The 12,944-nt window shown below is 44.5% G+C and overlaps 1 protein-coding gene across 2 annotated transcripts in view; it reads left to right on the forward strand.

The window, feature by feature from the left end:
- Window positions 1–12,944, forward strand: part of Gli3 (GLI family zinc finger 3) — a 259,955-nt gene that overhangs the window by 60,515 nt on the left and 186,496 nt on the right. The window lies entirely within an intron of this gene.

The raw sequence follows: 12,944 nt of genomic DNA on the forward strand, positions 1-12,944 counted from the left end.
TGTCCTTCACATCCCAGAGCAGACCAGAGGGACACAATAGAATTAACAGAATTGTCAGGAACAATAAAATCATGTGGATTATGTGTTTTAGTTGCTGTTTTTGCCAGCTCTTCTTGAGAACTCGGGTAGAACTGGACCAGACGTGGAGATTCAGATGGAAGAATTCTCATTTGAATGGCTTGGCAGCAGCACTGTGTGAAATTATCTATTATTATTCCCCTGAACTTAAAGCCTTTCTGCCAAGAAATGCAAGTTTCCATTTGTGTCAACAAGATGTGAATTAAGGATTAAAGTAGAGTGAAAGAAAACACAGATGTTCTCAACTTAAACCAAAGGTGCAGTGCTGTAGTCTCCCTTGCTAATGCTGTTCAGGGCCCTGGACTCTGGAGTAGGGGAAGAATTAGGGGGAGGCTGGCCAATTTGTCCAGAATTTGAACTTGAAATTTTCCCACATCAAGTCTTATCAGTGTCTCCTCTATGATCCACGTTTACACTTGGTACATGAGCAGAGCAGTCTTCTCTTTCTGCCCTTCTGACAGTTGCCTTTCTAGCTTTCTTTCTGTCCACAAGAGAACTTCAGGAAACAGCCATTCTGTTTCCATGCCTTAGAGCAGTGGTTCTTGACCTGTGGGTCACGACCCCCTAGGGTGTCAACCATTTCATAGGGGTGGCATATTAGATATTTACAGTACAATTCAGAGCTATGGCAAAGTTAGAGTTATGGATTAGCAACAAAAATGATTTAGTGGCTGGGGTCACCACAACATGAGTTGCTGAGCTGTATTAAAGGGTCTCGCCGCATTAGGAAGGTTGAGAACTGCTCTCCTAGAAGGTCAGGGTTTGTGCTGGGTGCTCCTCTAAGCCTTGGCGTGGATGAGGCCTTATGAGCTGGCTGGAGACTGGCCACTGGGGCAGTCTGTCATGATGATGTTGGTGAGGTCTGCCTGCAGATGAGGAGTCACGTGGTTTCACGTAATGCAGAGGGCTGCAGTGGAGCTCTAGCTGCATTTGTGCTTTCTCTGGCCAGGTGATTCCAGTGTGGTAGGAGCAAGCAGTCTCAGAAGTTGAAGATTGTATGTACTTCTCTGTTTTATGCTAATAAAGGAATATTCTAGCCTAGATTATAAAGTGGTCAGGTTTGAAATCCTTGGGAGCTGATTTGACCCCCGACACAGCAGCTTTGCCACTTTGGGAGAGCCCATCTCTCCGTCTGTTTTTTTCATGTGTGAAGTGGGTTGATATTACCACAACCTCAAACTTCCAGCCTGGAAACATTGTTAGACGTTCTTTGGAAATGGTAATGGCTTCTTTTTAAATATTATTTCCCAGATATGTTTCATAGCTTTACTGACGGGTCTTTTTTTAGCCTGTTCTGAGATGGGGACATTGGGAACAGCACACTTTCTCAGAAGTCCAGTCCTCTTGTTTGGATTCTAATTGTCCTCTAAAGGTGTGGTTCCTAGGGTGATGCTATTGGAAAGCTGTGGAACCTTGAATAGGTAGGACTGACTGAGAGCTCTTCAGAGCAATCCTAAAGGAGACCATAGGGTGCCAGACCTTTCTTCTCTTCCCTTTTCACTTCCTGGTACAAGGCGAACAGTTTTGTTGTACCATATACCCTGTTATGACATTCTCCTTACCACAGGCCCCAAGAATCGGACAAACGGAATCATGGATCAGAACTTCTAATTCAGATGGGACAACTGTTTTCTCTGGTATCACAGTGACTGAAGACTTAGTGATGCATTCAGCTAAGGTTTCTGGGTTTGTGCAGGCTGCTTGTTCTCACTACCGAGTCCTGCTGCTGCTTTTAGTACAGGATCAGCCCTTGACAGTATGAAATGAAGAAGACTCTGGAGTGCTCCAGTAAAACTTTGGGAACACTGGACTTTGGAATTTGAATCTCTCTTATTTATGTCACAAATGTTTTTGATTGCTTTTCATTGACTCTTTGCTCACAAGCTTCACAAAAGCAGGCTGTGGTTCTGCTTGTCAACGACTGTCCTTAGAACTTTCTAGTCATTTTTAGTAAAATTTATTGTCTCAGGTCATTGTAGAGAACCAAGTGGAGAAGAGTTTGACACTTTCCAACAGGAAGTTAGTAAACTAGGCATAGATGTAATAAATGTGGATTTTTGAACATGACCAATACTGTGTCAGAGAAGCAGATGAGAGAGGGGCAGCGTTAGTCACAACTGATTGACAGAATGAAAATGGGATTTACTCTAGTGGCTTGCAGACTGTTACTTGAGTAGTCCAACAGTGGCTATCTCATGATGGGCAGGCCAAGAAAACAGCACTTGCTCAGTCTCAGAAGTCCCAGTCCAGTGCTGGAGTCCCAGGGCTGTCCTAGAGAGCTGCTTGTCTTCACTCCGTGTTGGAATCCTGAAGATGTAGGTTCTAGCACCGGGGACGATATGCCTCAGGATTAGGGTAGATGACCTTGCTTGGGAGAGTGAGGACAAGCAGACAAAAAGCAAAAGTTGCTTCTCCCATGCCCTTTCATGTGGGCTGCCTACCCCAGAAAGTGGCCCAGATTTGACTTGGGTCTTCTCATCTCAAATCCATTGGAGACTGAAGGCTTCCCAGTCAGGCCGACCTTTTCACACACACATTGCCAGTTTCTTGGGCTTCAGTTGTGTCTAGATTGTGTCTTGTTGACAACCAAAATTAGCCACCCTGGGAACCAGCTAGAATAATGGGTTCTTAGGCTGGGTCATCTACTGGTCATGGGGTCAGAGCTCTTCTTTCCTGGTTGTTTGGTGAGCACTTAAGAGAACCCAATAGAATTTGGGTAGAGTAGATGAACGATTGGTCATTTTGTGGAATGGCAGACAGTAGCTTAGCCCTGTTCTGTGACCTGTCTGAAGGTCAACCTTTGAACTGGAATTTGAGTCTCCTATCTCTGACCAGCAGGCTTCCATGCTGCGCTTCTACTTCACTGCTGTGGTACCTTAGTCCAGTGGGGAAGCTTGCTCTGCTTGCCGGCATATTTAACTCTCAGAAAGCCTTATGAATTCAGAGGGCAGGTTTTATCATTTGCCCTTTTAGAAGAGACAACCTGCAATCTGCAGTATTTTAAGGTAATTGGGTCACTGAAGAAGTGCTGGAGGAGAGTCTTGGAGCTGGTTTTTCTAACCCTTTTACTGCGCCATGCTGCCTTATTATGCTTCATGGAACTTGATGTCATCAGTACCCAAACACTTAAAAATAAATTGGAAAAGAAGTCACATCCTGTTGTGGCTCCAGCCCTTGGCAGAGATGTTTTTAAGTAGAGGTTTGTGTTACGAGAATTTTGCTTTCAAAATGCTGCATGTGCCTCCTGTAAAAGGTTGAATGAAACGCTTTTATTTTTGGTAAGTGGCCCATGTATGTTTATTATTTATTTATTTTACTCCTTTTAAACCCCAGGTCCCGTGGCTAAATGAAGCACTGCATACTTTTATTGCATATGCCATTATTAAAAGAAGTGGAAAAGATGCTTATTAGTTTTAATATTGCCTGTGTGGAGGCATAGCCTTTAAGAAGCAGTTACAGTTTCCAGAAGTACACTTTAAGAAGTCACCTGGATTTGTATTTGACTGATAAAAGAGAAAATTCTCTTAACTTTGCCATGATTTGATAATTATTTTAGTTGGGGGCGAAGATGTCTTGCGCTTTCCTGATCTGATGCACATTCCTGGGGCCTGGAGGTTTATTTTGAGGCAGCCTTTCATTTGTTGGCATATAATCCAGGCAAAGCTGTGTCTCAGTGCAAGTCTTTGCTCTTTCTCTATAAACCATTTGCTGCTTTAACTTCTGGTGTTTGCCCTTTCAATAAAACACACATGGCTTTTACTGTTGGAACTATTGTTAGGTTAAGCACAAACCAAATAGTCAGGCTTCTTGCATCTAACGCTGGAATACAATCTTCCGGAAGACAGTGTTAAACACTGCTTTTTGAAATAGCTATTCAGGACCCAGAAGCACTCTAGAAAGTTAACGGGTTGTGATATGGAAGGGCATGAGGAAAACTTATGATGAGTTATAGGGACAAGAAAATAATCCAGCCTGAGCCTCGGAGGTGTCAGGCAATGGGTGTGTTAACTACAGAGTTACAGAAGCTGGGGAAGATGGGGCAAATCCAAATCCAAACCATACTGAGATTCCGTCTCAGCCCAGTATGGATGCCTGCTTCAAGAAAACAGCCATCTTTGTAAAGATGGCTCAGTGCTTAAGATTATTAGCTGTGCTGCTGGAACACGGGAATTTGATTTCCAGAACCCATATGGTGCCTTATAAACTTCTGTACCTCCAGATACAGGGGGTATGACAACTTCTTCTGGACTCCATGGGCTCCAGGTACACAAGTGGTGCACAGACATACATGCAAGTGAAACACCCATATACACTGAAAAAATGAACAACAAATGCTGGTGGAAGGGACACTGTGTAGTGAGTATGGAAGTTCCTTTAAAAAACAAAAACAAAAAACAAAAGCCATGTGTATCAGAGTACTTTTCATAACAGCCAAGATGTGGAATCAGCTTCAGATAAATATGTGTGTATCTACAATGTAGTTTCATTCATCTATGAAGAAGACAGACATCATAGAAAAACCACTGAAACTTGAGATGATCATGTAAGCAAAATAAAGCCAGACGCAGAAAACAAATATCATGTATTTTCTTTCTCTCTTCGTGGAATATACACACAGGACACGACAGTAGAAGGGAAACTTCGTTAGAGGAGAGGGAGGGGACGAGAGAATGATGGGGAGAATAAAGAAAACCCTGCCACAGCTGTCAAGTGGCAGAGGTTGGATTGGGATCCAGAGTCTCCTCACAATACCCACGAGGCTACCATAGCTCTGAATTGTTAAAGATTCTGGAGAAGACACTTGGGTGCTCTAGAATATAATTGTAATTTGCAGTACAGGAGAAAGTTCAGCTTAGCTGGTCGCTTCCCTGAAGGACAGCGTTCTAGTGTGTTTTTTCTGTTGCCCCAACAGGCTCCTCAACACTGGGTGATTCATCAAACCTAAAGGGTTGTTCCAATCATGCTTCTAGAGACAGCCCAGCTGAAGAGTGCATGGTTCTGGCATCTGCTTGGCCTCTGGAGGGCCTTCTTTTGTCCTAATGTGATGGAAGGCTTCACATAGTGAGGCAGAGCAAGCTAGGTAGAAGTTCCTTTTGCTTCTGTTTTATGACCAAGCTACTCTCACAAGCGTCATCATGACGCAGTCACGTCCCAAGCTTTGTAACTCAGCATTGCCATATTGAGAACCAAGTTTCCAGCAGCCTTGAGCAGATTGATTAGCCTTGATTAGGCCTCACAGTGGTTGTCAGGGGTGGTGGTGCTTCGGTCCTCTAGGGTTTGGGCTCTTCTGGAGCTTGGCAAGTACTCAGCAAACTTAGTGTTACCAGTGCGCTTACTTTTTCTTTGTTGCAGGGGGGAACCTGGTAAAAGCTGAATTAATTATTTGCCAGGAGGTGGAACAGTATACACACTTGGTATTTGTTTGGGTTATATTTGTATATAGATCTGAAATAATTGAAGTGGTCATGCAACTTTAAATAAGCGAACCCATTGAAATACATAAAACCTTCTATCAGTGACAGCTGTTATTAATATGTGTAAAAGTAGCTGGCTATATATACTCACTATGTTTAAGAAATTTAAGAGGTGGAATAAAGACTTTGGGACATAATTTTTCAGTTTGTGAATACTTAATTTGAAGTCCTTTTGAGATACATAGATTTGAAAATAAAATTTAAAAAGATACCTTTCTCTATTCTAAAATGACTGGGAAATATAGAAACATAAATAATCTATAAAAATATTTTCAGGTTATGTCTGCACACAGCCTTACTTTTTTTTTTAAATTAGAAGTTTAGAATATCAATAGTTACTCTCTTCCTCCTGTCCTCCTTTACTCTTAAGTACAGTTTAGAAGCACGGTGGCCTGCTGCATAAGTGGATTCTTGCTAGCTGGGTTTTCTCACACAGCTATGCCCCTCTCTTGTGTCTGTGTGACTGGCATTGTGATCCCCATTGATGCCCCCGGTGTTTTCGAGTTTATCTGCAGAAATTCCATGTAGTCAGTGCCTCTCTTATGCTGATGGAGCTCCAGGAAAATACCGCCCTTAGTGTCATGACAGTCGACCGGCTCATAGGACAACATTCACGGTTTTCACTCCTTTTCTTCCTGTGAGTCACCCTGTGAGGAGCTTCAGGAGTTGACTGCCCAGGTGTTGGGTTCTGCCTAGGCGCTGGGTTCTGGCTTGCACATGCCTGTGTTCGGGTAAGCGGCATTGCCTCTCTGATGCAGCCTTTCTCCTCTTCTGATGAGGACTGTGACTGTGCCCTCCTGTGAAACTACCCCAGGAGCGAAGAGAGAGGACAGGGGAGGCGCCTCCTGCCTCCTTTAAGTAAATATTTGCTGTCGTTAACTGGTGCGTGGTTAATAGATTTTAGTTGGCAGGCTTCTGAGAAAGACGGATAGGAAGAACACGTGAAACGGATTTGTTTGTGTTTTAGGAAAGCAGATGAATTTAATCTTCCCTTTGTTTCCCCAATTGCTCTTGCTGTTATTTATTTATTTATTTTTTAAATTTTCTTATGTTTCTTCTGGATGTTTCTGGATCACTGGAATAAAATTAAGAGGGAAATCCGGGCTGTGTTCTGCTGCCCAGCCTCAGTTGCAGGGGGATCAGCCTGGCGCTGCCTCTGTTCCTTGTCTGCCCTGCCCAGCTGAACTTTTCCTAGGGGGCGCAGGCTGCTGGGGTGGTGGCTGACGCATCCTGTGTCCCCGTGACTCAGGTGTGTGTAGAGAGGGGTTAGGCCTCTGGTGCTTTTCTTCTCTTAGTCACAGTTCTTGTGCCGCTACCTGAAGTCTGTGCTACACTAGGATCTAGCTTTCCGGACCCTTTCACATCCATGCTCGTTGCTCTCTGTCACACTAGGCAGGACATGCAGCCAGCCCAGATGTTCCTTAGGTGATGACTGCATCACTTAACGTGGTACATACACGCAGTGGCGTTTTATCCGGCCTTTTGAAATTTGTGAGAAAATGGAGGGGGCTGGAAAACAGTGTATTAAGTGAGGTAACCCAGGCTTAGAAAGACAATACTGTGTTCTCCCGAGGATCCCAGCATGCACTTTTACTATACGTGTAAGTGTGTGGAATTGTGTATAGAGCCCAGAAAAGGAGCCCAGGATAGTAGAAGAAAGACGCTTTGAGGCGGGGATGAGGAGGGTAATAGAGCACATGTGAAATGTGGGTGGAAGAGGGGATACTGGGGACGGAAGACTACCAGCAGGGAGGGGCAGAGCGTGAGAATGCCGCAAAGAAACCCGTTAATCTGTATGCTGATTGAAAAGTAAAGTTAAATGTAGAAAAATCCCAAATAATTGACAAATGATGTGTGCATTTGCCTCTGAGGTGCACATCCCATAGCCGAGGTCACAAGGAGCCTTAGCTAGAGGAGGGCCTTATCCCAGGGATCTGTACTGCCTTTGTCCAGAAGCTGACTCAGCATAGGTAAGTCCTCCTCGCTGTCCCTTAGGGCACTTTGGTGGCCTCCCGCTTGAGTAAAATAATGGTATTATTTTCATGTTCAAATTCACTTTTCCGCAGGGCCTGTTTTTTTTTTTTTTTTTTTTTTGTAGCAGCATGTGTAAAAATTTATTAAAAATATAATGCCGCCATATGCTCATGCTGTTTCATTACACAATCTAAAGGCAAAAAAAAAAAGCCATATAAGCACCCCAGATGTTACACAAAGGCCTTCTTTATATAAGGTCGTAGGTTCTTGAACTGCTGTGAATGTTAGCTCACTCAGTGTTGGCGTGCTGAAGACATACTTTGACAAATAGAACACAAGCTAGCGCCAGATGCATGGCTGCCTGCAGAGAATGTTGCAGTAGTTAGTCTGCATGTTTTGAGGACCTTTCTGCTGTCAGTGCGAACACTTCGTGGCCATGTATCCCTCGGATTAGGTCATTGAAGAGTACATGTTCAGGCGGCTGAGTTGGAACTTGTCCTGCAGATGTATATATGGCAGGTTGTTTGCATGTAGGCCTGGATGACCAAAGAGGGTATCAGAAGAGGGCATTAGATCCCATTTTGGATGCGTGTGAGCCACCATGTGGTTGCTGGGAATTGAACTCAGGACCTCTGGAAGATCAGCCAGTGGCTCTTAACCACTAAGCCATCTCTCCAGTCCTAGAGACATTATTTTTAAAAACCAACTTGTTGTATATAATTTTAAAATTTCCTTTGTGCAGATTAATGTTTAAACTCAGGATCTTTATACTTGTAAACTGGAAAATGTCATTGTTCAGTCAGATGGCATGACCGTAATGAAAGTCAGCGTTCAGTGGTTGGGACACTGAAGGAACTGTCTGGTTTGGCTTTTCCCTGAAAGTGACATTAGTCTGTAGTTGTCTTAACAGAAGTGTCATGGAAAAGAGTTATATAGAGAACAAACCAAAATCAACTCAGCAGAGCTTCAAACACTGGGAAAGTGGGGGAGAAGTACTTCCATGTACGTGAACTGATCATTTCCTTAGCTTTTGGCTGTACAAAGTATTACTTACAGGAAGTCTGGTTGGCTTTATAATTATGATTTCAAAAAGGCTCAGATGCAATACCAGAAGGTAGTATGTTGGCAACTGACAAAGTATGTCTCAAAGAAAATACGCTAGGGGCTAGAGAACTGGCCTAGCAGTTAAGACTGCTTTCTTGTCTTCTAGAGCACTGATTCTCAACCTTCTTAATGCTGTGACCTTTGAATACAGTCCCTCATGTTGTGGTGATCCCCATCAATACTATGATTTCATTGCTACTTCATAACTGTAATTTTGCTACTGTTATGATTTCTAATGTAAATATTTGATAAGGAACCCGAAAGGGGTCACAACCCACAAGTTGAAAACTGCTGTTCCAGGGCATCTGAGTTCAGTTGCCAGCACCCTCGTCAGACACAATTGCCTGTAACTCCAGCTATGGGGATCTAATTCCTTTGGCCTCCTTATAAGCACTGGCACTCATGTATAGAAATTTATGTGCTTAAAGATAAAATCTTAAAATAAAACATCTAGAATTTATAAAAACCAATATATTAAATAGCTTTAATGTTAAAAATAAATATTTACAGCCAGACAGTGGTGGCTCATGCCTTTAATCCCAGCACTCGGGAGGCAGAGGCAGGCAGATCTCTGTGAGTTTGAGGCCAGTCTGATCTACAAGAGCTAGTTCCAGGACAGGCCCCAAAGCTGCAGAGAAACCCTGTCTCCAAAATAAAAAACCCCAAAATTACAGAATGTGTCAGTTGGATTTTACATTTTGGCCATCAGTAGACTAGATGATAAACTTATGGACCATCTCTGAATTTAAAATAAAGTTTGTCTTAGTGAGACCTTTTTAAAAACAAACACAACAGCCCAAATAAAGCTAGTTAAACTTGTGTTTCTCGCTACAATTTTAAAAAGTGGTCAGATGGTTCAGAAATGGGACTTTGCTGTCAGGGCTGCTAAATACATGGACTTACTCCGTGACTGGAAGGAAAATTGGACTCCAAGTTTACCCCTGCCCAGCCCAGGCACCATGCTTAATTTCAGGTGCCGTGGGCAACAGCAGACTAGGTCCCCAGCCTGCCACCAAGCTCCTTGCTGTTCTGCTATGTTGTTGCCTTTGGATCTCATCATGGAATCTTTATGCTAGACTCTATTTGCAAAGGAGGGAAGAAACTACATTTCTTTGCTTATAGAAGACTAAAACCAACTCAGTGAAAACTTTGCACACTCTGTGAGCCATTGCCGATAGGTGCAAACACACTGTTAAGCAGGAGGGATGATTTCGATCCCCCAGGAGTTTATGGTCCTGCTTTTGATGCCGCTCAGAACTCACAGCGTAAGCAGAGGGCAGCTGAGAGCAGTCTTCTAGAAGCTTTGTGGTGTTTTTCCAGGAAGGGTCATCCTTGAGAATAAGAAAACTCTCATCTCCCTTTTGATGGGAGCCAGGGGCCCTCACGGGCACACGTTTGAGCATATTTTCCCTTCCCAGGTCCTCGGGACTTTGAAAGTTTGTTAGCATCATGGGCCACAAGTTCGGCTGGATCACGGTGCTCTCACAATCAGCTTTCAGCAGCTTCCTCCCAAGGGCAGGGTTGTCACCCCAGACTCTTAGTCTGGAAAGTTCAGAGGTGTGAGCTGTGGATACTCTGAAGGACGCAGGGTGTGCTTGAGGCCTCCATCAAGTTCACAATGCTGTCTGCTCATCCTGGCTGTTATCTTTGGAAAAGACAGACAGCTGCCTGTCCTGAAACCACGTTCAGAGCTCTCTGCTGCAGTGGAGGTGCCAGTCATTCCAGGGTCGTGTTTTCGCTTACCGAACTTCTCATCTTCTTCTGTCTGCTTCTTGTTATCCCACGGGCCTCTTTCAAAGTTAGTTAATTGGAGCTCTGTAAACTAAGCAGTTGGGGAGTGAGTTTAAGACTTTAGCTTTGAGTTGAGCACAAACGTGCTGTGTTTGCAGCAGATAGTTACAGTGAAGGTCCAGGGCAGTGTTGGTTAGCGTAGAGCATTAGAAATGTTCAAACAATGGGGCTGTGTGCCTGTGATGGAAGACACTTTCTTCTTTCTCTCCTTTCACCCTGAGACCTCCTGGTTGATGAAAGGAGGAAGAGAGAGCTACCTATCAGCTTGAGGGGAGGCTGTCACTTGAATTCCCCCAATGCTTCAAATCCCGCTGTAACCCTCTCCAGTTTGCCGGCCTGCCAGCGTGGTTTAAAGGTTGCAGACAAAGCCAGGGCTCCCTCTTGATCCATCTGGGCCCCTCCCTCTGTCATCCGTCATTGTCAATGGGAGATGTATGTGTAGCAGCACAAGGGCAATGTCTGACCTCAAGGGTATTGGCAATGTTCTTAGAGAAGGCATTGTTTGCTCAGCCTCTTTGGAAGCAGTGCTCCAGGCGTTCCTGAGCCCCTGGCTAGGGCATGACAGCAGTTTGCCTGGAGAGGGAATATTCTGGCATTAAAACTCCAGGAACTGTGCTCCCCCTACCTGGCTTAAGCCTGCTCTACTTTTGAATGTGCCCTGTCTCTTCTCTTTTTCATTTCTGTTGGTCCAAGTCCTATGGGGGATTCTGAGAAGGGGAGGCGAGGACTTGGGTTCTACCAGGTTTCTTCAAAGAACATCGACATGTAAATAATGAAAGGAAGGAGCTGATATGATGCCACAAATGCATGGTCAGGAAAAATGAAATAATGCTCCTTTCAAACACAGGGAGGCAGTTGCCCGGGAGGGAGGAGTAAAGGATGGGAGGGCGGGACCCCCCCAGTGCCTGGAGTAACACACAGAAGCCACTGGTTGCACCTGCTTACCCAGGAACAGATGAGCCACGCACACTGCCTTGAGGCCTGTGGGTACCCTCAGCCCTGTTGGGGATGGCGCATGTGCAGGTATGGCACGCTACCCCAGTGCCTGAACATAAATTTGTCGGTTGGCTCCCTCTCAGTGTTCCCAGGAATTAACTGATGGGGACAAAATGTGGATGGAGAGTGTCTGAGTTTTGTGAATCCCTCCCACAACATGAAAACATTGGGGTTTTTCACCCCATAAATATTGGGGTTGAGGTGTACCTCCAAGTATCATTCCAAAGTCCTTCCTAAGAGTCGCTCCCTTGTTAACAGGGCTGTGTGGGCTCAGTGAGGAGTGGCTAGGATGGATTCCTGATCACTTACTGCCTGGGACCTGGGGTTTCCATCTGGACTCTGGGTCCTCATACCTCCTCTCCCGTCCATATGGGATGGAGAGTCTGGAGTGATCAGATGAGACCACAGGAGGGATGGCAGTGGAGGATTATTTATTTCCCCGACGGAGGAGAGGTGCTTGCTGGCCAGCGGCCACCGGTACTCACGCTCATACTGTTGAGCCACGGCTTGTGTTTTAACTCATTCAGAGACAAATCCATCATTCAGCATCAAAAGTAGGGGGCACCGGAGACTCAGACCCTGAACACGGCAGTGTTCTTTTCTGGTGAAAATCCCGTTTGGCCAGAAATCTGAGTACCCAGTCTTTTCCTTCCTGCGCCTAACATTTTGGTGCCTTCTCTCCACCCTCCACCCGCCCATCTTTTTGGCTTACTGCAACCTGAGTGCTCCTTTTTTTTCTGGGAAAGTCTGATATTCTGACTTCAGTTTTATAATTTAATGATAGAGAGTTTCCTTAGTAAACCAAATTTAGAATCCTAGAATGCTTATCTTATATCCAGACCTTGAACATAAAAGGCATTTTATACCCACAATTGTTCATTTAATGAGCAATTGCGGAGTGCAGGCCGGTTAAGGGATTGAGCTATATGCACTATTATTGCAAGAAGTATTCCGAAATACCAGAAATAGGACGTAAGCTCTGATCAGGGAGACTGCGAGCACAATTACCTTCTTTTCAAATCCTTCTGTGACGCTGCGGGAGGAAAAAGGACTTTGAAACTTGAAAGGAAAGAGCTTGCTTTCAACCTCAAAAGCTAGGAGGAAAGGGCTCTGAAATTTGCTCAGAATTCCCAATTCACCATTAGCCTGTTTCTTCCTTTAGCCTCAAGGCATTCTCCGCTTTTTGAAAAGATGTTAAGAAATTCAGTCACAATAGAGAGCCTAGTTTTGAACACGTTTCACTCGGTCCATTGAGGTCTGGGCTCCAGCCTTTGTGTGGGGTGAATTGAGCTGAGCGGCTAGCTGGTTGGAGAGAGGTGAATGAGGAGTCGCTGTGCAGTCGCAAATTCTGGCAAAAAAAAAAAAAAAAGCTCACCCCTTCCTTTGTTTTGTAATGCGCATTCCTGTACAATCCTGCCAGTGGCAATATGTGGAGTCCAGACTGTCCCTAAGTCAATATGGAGTACTTGGTTTATAAGCAACTCTTGTTAAGTTTGTCTTGTAATTGAAGCTGCTGTTGACCTTGCT

Source organism: Microtus ochrogaster, unplaced genomic scaffold (assembly GCF_000317375.1).
Source record: "Microtus ochrogaster isolate Prairie Vole_2 unplaced genomic scaffold, MicOch1.0 UNK2, whole genome shotgun sequence".
NCBI lineage: Eukaryota > Metazoa > Chordata > Mammalia > Rodentia > Cricetidae > Microtus > Microtus ochrogaster.